General features: G+C 40.1%; 1 non-coding gene across 1 annotated transcript; it reads right to left on the bottom strand.

Moving 5' to 3' along the window:
* Window positions 1-486: 486 nt before the first annotated feature.
* LOC115898907 lies at window positions 487-554 on the bottom strand. Its single transcript, XR_004058558.1, has one exon. It is a non-coding gene; the product is annotated as a small nucleolar RNA SNORD77 (small nucleolar RNA).
* Window positions 555-7,588: the final 7,034 nt, after the last annotated feature.

Here is a 7,588-nt window from a genome sequence, read left to right as displayed (position 1 = left end):
TACCTCTAAATATAACAACTGTTCCATTTGTGCTCTCTAAATATAATCATTGCTTCCATTTTGCTGTAGATGCTTCCAGCCTTTTTAACTTGTAGGGAGTATTTATTTTAAAAATTGTGGTAAGGCCGGGTGTGGTGGCTCACACCTGTAATCCCAGCACTTTGGGAGGCTGAGGCAGGCGGATCACCTGAGGTCGGGAGTTCGGGACCAGCCTGACCAACATGGAGAAGCTCCATCTCTAATAAAAATACAAAATTAGCTAGGCATGATGGCACATGCCTGTAATCCCAGCTACTCAAGAGGATGAAGCAGGAGAATCGCTTGAACCCGTGAAGCGGAGGTTGCGGTGAGCTGAGATCCCACCATTGCACGCCAGCCTGGGCAACAAGAGTGAAACTCTGTCTCAAAAAGCAAACAAACAAAAAAATTGTGGTAAAATACAGATAACATAACATTTACCTTCTTAATCATTAAAAAAATTGTCCCAGATATATCAGACAAATATTAAATCTCTTGATGATTCAATCTGTTGAGCTATGCAACTATCATAGTACCCTTTTAACCATGTTTACGTGTACAGTTCAATAGTATTTAGTGTGTTCACATGGTTGTGCAATGAATTCCCAGAACTCTTTTCATTTACCCAAACTGAAAATTGATATGCATTAAACAAGAAGTTCTCATTCCCTCCCATCTCCAGCCCTCAGCAACCACCTTCCCAAACTATTTCTTTCTCAACTGTAAAATAGGGACACTATTCCAAAAGGATTGTTATGAGACTTAAATGAGTTAAGTGTCATGGACTAAATGTTCGTGTCCCCCCAAAATTCAGATGTTGAAATCGTAACCTCCATTGTGATGGTGTGAGGAGATGAGCCTTTGGGAGGGTATTACGTCCTGAGGATGAAGCCCTCATGAAAGGGATCAGTGCCCTTATAAAAGAGTCCCTGAAGAGCTCTCTAATTCTCTTTCTGCCATGTGAAGCTACAAGGGGAAATCGGTAGTCTGCAACCAGGAAAAGGACCCTCCCCAGAACCCATGCCTGATCTATTTCTAACCTCCAGCACTGTGAGAATAAATTTCTGTTGTTTATAAGCTACCCAGTCTATGGCACTTTGTTATACACCCCAAACTGACTAAGACAATAATGTATGCAAATTGCTTGCTATAGTGCTTCATACACAATTAAGTGCTCAGCAAATGTTAGATATTATTATTTATGATTCTGTCTTAATGATTTTTTTGAAAACACCATGAATTAACATGGGTGAAATGGGTATATAAACACAAATAAAGGCTATAATTAGAGAAAGATGAGTACGAAGGAAGTGAGCAACAAGAGATTGTATGTGGAAGAGGAAAGAGGAGAGGAGGATGAATATTCTTACGGTCTTATCATGGAGACAGGGAGTTAGGATGCAGGTCCTGGTCTACCTTGGCTTGATTGGTGGCTGTATATGGGCCTTAATTTCTACTTGCTTATTTCCTGTGGGCAGGGGCTTAAGAAAGCTGGGCAATTTTCCATTTGTCTGATGCAGAGGTGGCACATAGCAGTGGGTTTTTGTTTAGCTTAATGTAAAGCATGTTATTTAAAAAGTAAGTTAGTCTTCAACCTTTATTAATTGGGACTTTCACATAAAAACCTGTATTTCAGGCTTCATTCACTTGGAAGATCTGCTAAAAAGTTGTCCTCATTTAATTGAGGCAACAATTGGCTGGACTGTGTAGATGATTTCATCTCAGCTCATATCACTCAATTATGTTACCTGCTTAGCCTCTGAGGAAGGTGGTCTGTAAGGTTAATCAGGCAACTTATTTTTTTCATATAATCAAACTCATATTCCCAATATATGATCATGACCACTGTCATGACACATACTGACAATTCTACCTTTTCTAGGAAACTTGATATCCTGGCTACAAATGTGTCTATAGATTATGTTCTCCCAAGTTAGAACCTTCAAGAACTGTGAAAGGTCTAAGATTTTTTTTTAACTTTTATTTTAAGTTCATGGGTATATGTGCAGGATATCCAGGTTTGTTACATAGGTAATCTTGTGTCATGGGAGTTGTTGTACAGTTATTTCATCACCCAGCTATTAAGCCTAGTCTCCACTGGTAATTTTTCCTAATCTCCTTCCTCCTCCCAACCTCCACCCTCCTATAAGCCCCCGTCTGTGTCATTCCCCTCTATGTATCCATGTGTTCTCATCATTTAGCTCCCACTTATAAGTGGAAGCATTTGGAATTTAGTTTTCTGTTCCTGCATTAATTTGCTAAGGATAGTGGCCTCTGGCTCCATCCATGTCCCTGCAAAGGACGTGATTTCGTTCTTTTTTATGGCTGCATAGTATTCCATGGTGTATATATAGCACATTTTCTTTATCCAGTCCATAAGATTTTAAACAAACAAGTTAGCTTAGCACAGTTTTATAGATGCTAGTGAAGACATGAGACTCTGGGGTTAGAGACATAGGATAAGGACAGTTCATTCCTCACAGCAATAGCAGTAGCCAGAGCATCAGTATTTGTGCTGCTTCCCTAAGCCTAATTCTTACAGGGCAACCCAAAGAGGATCAGATGACACCTGCATGTGTGTGGGTTGCATTATAGGAGTGGGACCCTAAGCTTAGGGAGCTCATATCTTTTATAATGGTCAGTAAGCATACTTGACCTTTGCTCTAGAGCAAGCTTTTCTAGCACATGGCCCATGGGCCGCATGCAGCCTGAGACAGCTTTGAATGTGGCCCAACATAAGTTCATAAACTTTCTTAAAACTTGAGGGCTTTTTGTGATTTTTTTTTTTCTTTTGCTCATCAGCTGTGGTTAGTGTTAGTGTGTTTTCTGTGTGGCCCAAGACATTTCTGCTTTTTCCACTGTGGCCCAGGGAAGTCGAAAGATTGGACACCCCTGCTCTAGAGGGAGATATTATCTTTGCTATAATGGGACAATCAAAAAACCTACCCTTTGCTCTGAAGGGAGACATTATTTCTATCTTCCAAGGCTGTTTGCTATATAAGAAGGGAGACATTATTTCTATCTTCTACGGCTGTTTGCTATATAAATATTCTGGAAAAGTTAGTCTGGAACAAAAGCAGTCAGTGCCTCTGCTTGTAAGATGTACGGAAACACCAAAGAGCTGTGGAGAATTGTCTCCCAACATGCACCCAGCACCATTTGTCCTGTCAACTTTGCCTTCACTTTAGAACAAGTTTGCACTTACTAAAAAGGGAAACACTGATTCTTTACTCTCACACTTCACTCTGATACTGATGTGTGAAAGGTTTTTCAACACCAACCAGTTCTTCAACTCTGCATACCAACTGGGTATCCTACAATTAAATTCTGACATTAACCACCTGGAGTTAGTGCAGACACCATAGTTGAAGTCTCAGTCCCACAAAACTGCCCCCACTTCAGATGCCAATCATGAGAAATGGGTCCCCAGATGGCCCACACTGCTACCCAACTTGACTACATATTGAAGGTTCCCACAGGTTCAATAATTTGCTATAGGCTGGGCGTGGTGGCTCATGCCTGTAATCCCAGCACTTTGGGAGGCCGAGGTGGGTGGATCACTTGAAGTCAGGAGTTCAAGACCAGCCTGTCCAACATGGTGAGACCCTGTCTCTACTAAAAATAAGAAAAAATTAGCCAGGCGTGGTGGAATGAACCTGTAGTCCCAGTTACTCAAGAGGATGAGGCAGGAGAATCGCTTGAACCTGGGAGGTTGCAGTGAGCAGAGATCATGCCACTGCACTCCAGATTGGGTGACAGAGTGAGACTCTATCTCAAATAATAATAATAATAATAATAATAATAATAATAATTTGCTATGACAGAGTAAGACTCCATCTCAAATAATAATAATAATAATAATTTGCTATGACAGCTCACTGAACTCAAGGAACCACTTACATTTACCAGTTTATTATAAAGGATATAATAAAGGATACAGAGGAACAGCCAGTCGAAGGGGTACATAGGGTGAGATCTGGAAGAAACTGAGTACAGGAGCTTCTGTCCCAGTGGGAGTTGGGGTATGTCACTTTCCCAGCATGTGGATATGTTCACCAATCCAGGAGCTCTCTGAGCCATATACTTTAGGCATTTTAATGGTGGTTTCATCATGTAGGCATGATTGATTATTAACTCAATCTCCAGGTCCTCTCCACTCCCCAGAGGATGGGGGTAAGGCGGAAGGTTCCAAGCATCTAATCATGGCTTGTTTTTTCTGGTAACCAACTCCTAACCAGGAACTCACCAAGAGTCACCTCATGAGATCAAAAGATACTCCTATCACCCAGGAAATTCCAAGGGATTTTGGACCTTTGTGTCAGGAACCAGGATCAAAGACCAAATATTGGAACAAAGGATACACCTAGCACCCCATGGCTCAGGAAATTACAAGGGTTTTAGAAGCTCTGTGCCAGAACCAGGGGCAGAGACTTTATTTATTTATTTATTTGAGACGAGGTCTTGCTCTGGAGTACAGTGGCATGATCTTGGCTCACTGCAACCTCCTCCCCCCAGGCTCAGGCAATCCTCCCACCACAGCCTCCCCAGTAGCCAAGACCACAGGGATGTGCCACCGCACCCAACTAATTTTTGCGCTTTTAGTAGAGACGGGATTTCATCATGTTGCTCAGACGAGTCTTGAGCTTCTGAGCTCAGGTGATCCGCCCCCCTCAGCCTCCCAAAGTGCTGAGATTACAGGCGTGAGCCACCATGCCCAGCCTATTTATTTACTTTTGTGTCACACTAACTTAAAGGTAACAAACAGGGAACATTATGGATGAAGTATACTGGGTATTAATTTGCTTATTAAGCAAATATTTATTACACACTCAAAATGATAAGAGATGTGCTAGGCCCCAGAAATACAAACTACAAAACAACCCACTCTTTCCCTTCAAGGTGCTCATAATCTAGTTTAAAAGTCAGGCAAGTAAATTGGCAATTACAGCACAGTGTAACAAATGCTACCTGTGGGCGAAGGAAGTCCTGGGGTGAAGGGAAAGAGAGAAGGATGGTTTCCAGGAGGAGGGCTCATTTCACCAAAACCATGAAAAAGAGGAGTAGGAGTAAGGGGGAATGAGAAGTGGGGAGAATTAGCCAAGGATGTCAGGCAAGAGAGGAGAAAGAGGTAGATTACGAATTGGCAGACTATGATGAGAAATTTGGATTTACAGGAGAACAATGTGGGAATAACCCTGGAGGCAGAGAGACCAGTCAAGAGGCTTTTGCAAGAGTCTGAACATGAGATGGTGCTGGGTTGAAATAAGAAAGTGGCAACAGAAATGGAGGGAAAAGGACACAGCTGAGTGATATTGAAGAGGTATAGAATTGATCAGACTTGATAATGAACTGGATGAGGCAATAAGGGGAGAAAAAGAATCTTTGTGCCCAGCGTTTGTCTTGGGAAACTGGGTGGTTGGTGATGGCATTAACTGAGTTAGAGAACACAGGAGGAGGAGGACCAGGTTTTGGCTGAATATAAACAGTAGGTAAACAGACATATAAGAATCTTATGCCATATAAATTCAAGATATTATTTTTTAATTGTTAGTATTACATTAATGCACTTTATACTTTAAAAATTAATTCAACATATTAGATTATATGCAAATCAATAACTATCAAATACTATATATAGGAAGCACATAATGACTTGTACATAGCTGACAGAGAAAAGTACAGCTAAAACATGCTGTGTGGGCATCCATTAAGTAGGCAACTCACAGACCTGAATGCAAACTCAGAGTACTTAACAGTGTGCTCTCTTCATACTCAAGTAAATCTTTTAAGGAAAGGAAACAGCACTTCATTTTAAGTCAGGGTGCCATTTCCACTGTAATTGCAGCTGACATATTGCTAATGCACCAAGACAATTTGTGATTTAAAAAAAAAAAACCAGAAGTTCACTATATTACAGTTCATAATCACTAGGGCTTTCTTTGTGCAGTTCTAACTTTTAAAAAGCTTACATTTACCATCCAAATGCCATGATAAAATAGCTAATCTTGCCTGTGACGTTGTGATTACCAGAACAAGATAAAATTCCAAATTGTTAATGAACTGAGTGAATTTTAATTTGGGGACTTTGTAAGAAAGAAACATTCCCCATTAAATACTGTATATTTATTTATTGAGCTAAAAAAAAAAAAAATGAAGTGCTTCCCACAAAATCCTATAGTATATATTTGTCACAATCAGTGGAAACAGAAATGAGTACAACCAGGCATAATTGGAAACCAATTGTCCTTTCATCCATCACTAATGTTTCCAATCTGTTAAAGTCACGTTTGCCTTTTTCCAGGCTATGCTGTGGTTCATATTTCCCACAGACTCATCATTGAAAGCATTGACAATAGTAAGTTTCCACTCATCACTCTTCAGTCCTACCTTAATTACAGCACCAAATGAATAGTGAGGAAAGGAACATTGTATTATCTCACTGGTACAACAAGACAGATCATTTCAATCAGATCAAATGCAAGTTGTAGTTCAGACAATCACTGTCTTAGATTTTTTATTTGTATGATTTTTCTTTTTTCTAAATTTCAGCTCTAGTAGGACATATTCACATTATTTCCACTTTTTAAAAGCCACCACTATAGGAACATTTTGGAATGCTAAATATTTGCTTCCAAGTTGACATTAAAGATGGTAAGTTTTCTCCTCCTGAAGAACATATTACAAACAATTGTTTACCTATAAGCCGTATTTCTTCAAATGCTTTCCAATCCATTTTCCCTGAAAACATAAAACCAAAGGTGAACAGCTCTTAGTAAATCATCTCATGATCCCTGAAATGCAGTAATGATTGAAGAAAAAGGGAGGGAGATGGTCAATGCTCTTCTGCATGTTACTGGGTAATCAAGTATCATTGATTATCTCTTCGATGTAATGATTTCCTTTCTTTTGGGTATATACCCAGCAGTGGAATTTCTGGATCATATGGTAGCTCTATTTTTAGTTTGTTGAGGAATGATTGAGACTGGTTTTCACTTCGGAACCAACAAACCATTGCGTTTTTCACCTTTTCTAGTCTCCTCACTGAAGTCGAACAATTTCATGAAGATGAACATTGTAAGATATCTGATCTGTTGTTTCAATCAATGCCAGCAATAATCCTGGGGATCATTCCATACAGAACTTTCCAGGGTCAGCGCAAAGCGTCCACATCAAAATCATTATCTCTTTTATGCTTGGAAGCATTAGCTCCTGATAGGCCTCCAGATTCCAGAGGCTTAGCTGTTATTACTGTTCTGATCTCATTTGAGAGCATCTTATGTCTGGGGTGGTCCAGAATCTTCACGGCTTGAGTTTATCAAGTATAATTATTAGAACAGGTTCCAAGAACATAGTATAAAAACAGAAGAAAATGAGGAACAGCAGAGCAGAATGTAGAGATAATATCATCATGTGTTCTTGAGGCCCAAAGCAGAATCTTTTTTTTTTTTTTTTGAGACAGTCTTGCTCTGTCACCCAGGCTGGAGTGCAGTGGCACCATCTTGGCTCACTGCAGCCTTCGCCTCCTGGGTTCAAGCTATTCTCATGCCTTAGTCTCCTGAGCAGCTGCAAT

The sequence above is a fragment of the Rhinopithecus roxellana genome, chromosome 7 (assembly GCF_007565055.1).
Source record: "Rhinopithecus roxellana isolate Shanxi Qingling chromosome 7, ASM756505v1, whole genome shotgun sequence".
Taxonomy (NCBI): Eukaryota; Metazoa; Chordata; class Mammalia; order Primates; family Cercopithecidae; genus Rhinopithecus; species Rhinopithecus roxellana.
Note: the sequence above shows the minus strand (reverse complement) of the source record. Positions and strands in the feature narration are given on the sequence as shown.